The sequence below is a fragment of the Zingiber officinale genome, chromosome 5A, assembly GCF_018446385.1.
Source record: "Zingiber officinale cultivar Zhangliang chromosome 5A, Zo_v1.1, whole genome shotgun sequence".
In the NCBI taxonomy this organism is placed as follows: Eukaryota; Viridiplantae; Streptophyta; class Magnoliopsida; order Zingiberales; family Zingiberaceae; genus Zingiber; species Zingiber officinale.
Window position 1 is genome coordinate 17,351,440 of NC_055994.1, and position 2,258 is coordinate 17,353,697.

The window sequence follows — 2,258 nt, forward strand, 5'->3', positions numbered from 1 at the left end:
GTGTAGGAGGGGGATTTTCTTTAAACCATTTTGAAACAATACTATCAAGCTTTGCCCCCAAATGTTTGAACTCCTCACTCTGTGACTTGTGAATTTCAACATTTTTATGTGGTTGAACTTCATTTTGTTTGACAGTCTCTCTTACATTTATGGCTTGCACTTCTTGAATATCTGAGGGAAATTCTATCCAACTTTTGTTCGACCATTCATGGAGGTTCGATGTCACTTGATCAATTAATGAATATGCTTCATCTACACTTTTGTCCATAAAAGAACATCCAGTTGATGAATCCAATAAACTCTTGTCTGAGAAAGAAATTCCCCCATAGAATATGTGCAAAATCAACCATTTGTCAAAACCATGATGAGGGCACTGTCTTTAAAGACTCTTGAATCTATCCCATGCTTCAAATAATGATTCTCCATATGCCTGAGCAAAATTTGTTATGCAATTCCTCATATACACTGTTCTACTTGGAGGGAAAAAATGATTCAGAAATTGCTTCTCCAATTGTTCCCAACTTGTGATGCTTTGAGAACAGAGAGAATATAGCCAAGTCCTTGCTTTATCCTGGATACTGAAAGGAAATGTCATCAACGGAACTGCATCTGCTGATACTCCTTCACATTTCACCATATCACAAATCTCTAAAAATGTTTCAAGATGCAGATAAGGACTTTCTGATACTTTTCCTCCAAATTTATGACCTTGTATCATAAAAATTAACTCTGGGTCTAGTTGGAAACTTTCTGCTTCAATTTGAGGTTGCACAATGAGAGATAAAAATCTTGCAGAAAAGGGTGTAGAAAAATTTCTCATGGGCCTGCTTGACATGTTAGTGCTCATGGATATTCAAGAAAAAAAATTTATAAAATGAAGAATCAAAGATAAGAAATAAAATGCAATATGAAAAGCAAGAAAGAAAATGCAGAATTTAAATTGCAAGAAAGAAAGTGCATAATGAAAACAAGAAAGAAAATATAAAAGGAAAAAGAAAAATGTCTAGAATAATTCATATGCAAAAGATTGCAAGATATATTTACAAAAGAAAAGAAGAAAGTAACTAGATCAAAAGAAAAAATAAAGAAAAGTTAGATTAGAGTGCTAGAAATCAAGAATGCAAAGTTAGAATTAGAATTAGAATTAGAATTGTAACAAAAAGAATTGTCAAGAATGTTATTCAAGAAAGGAAAAACTAATGAAAATAGAATTCTAAAAGTTAGATTACAACTATGCAAATGAAAAGAGAAGTTATGCCTAGTCTAACTCAATTGAAAATTTCTAATGTTATAGCGTAGTCCCAGGCAATGGCACCAAAAAAAACTTGTTGACCTCCGCAAGTGTACGGAAATGTCGCAAGTAATATAAAAGATTATCGTATCCAGAGGGACTGGAATAAACACTAGAAATGTTTCAACACGAGTTAGCTAAACAACTAATCAATTGATTTCCAAAGGCTAAATGTAACTAATGAAAAGTAAACATAAGAATGAAAGATCAACAAACAAGATTATGGGCTATGATAAAGGAATGTTCTAGGAGTTTTGGTTTCTTTGTAAGATTCCTCAATGTAAATGATCTACCAATCCCTATTTCTCAATTATCCAACATTTATAGAAGGTTGCCGGTTCTCTCTTGCAATAGACAACCGGCTTAGGACTGAAATCTATACCTAAATGCGATCAATTGGATATGAGCCTATGTTGTCCTTACACAGGCATGTTCCTGTCACGAAGATCCCTCGAAAAATCAACATAGAAATCATTGCCTCTCAACCCATAAGATATAAAGATTAATGCATGCACCTATCCTACCCTCTTGAATTATCCTATTTCCCCCCTAAAGTTCATTCCTCACGCGTCCTTACACGGGCTTGCACCTTACGCGTGCTTCCCTCGGAAAATTGAGTGAGAGATAATCTCTACAAGGTCCATAAGACATTCAAACAATCAATCAAGAATGTGAATTAGGTCCAAATCACAACAATACATCCAAGATTTTAATTGAAACAAACAATACAACTTCATAGAAACAAGGATATGGCAAATCCACAAGAGTTTACATCAATTCATCATACAAATACTCATTCCATCCTAGAACAAAGAGATCTACTCCATGAATCGAAGAGAGAAATCTAAAAATACAAAGATTACAAGCATTTCTTGATCCCCAAATCCAAGAAGAGGAGAGAAAGAAAACTTATCTAAGATGAAGCTTCATGGCCGTGTAGATCTCCACGGCCTGAACTGTCTTTGCC

At 34.3% G+C, this 2,258-nt stretch overlaps 1 non-coding gene across 1 annotated transcript; it reads left to right on the forward strand.

Moving 5' to 3' along the window:
- Positions 1 to 356: 356 nt before the first annotated feature.
- On the forward strand, positions 357 to 462 carry LOC121983444. Its single transcript, XR_006112496.1, has one exon. It is a non-coding gene; the product is annotated as a small nucleolar RNA R71 (small nucleolar RNA).
- Positions 463 to 2,258: the final 1,796 nt, after the last annotated feature.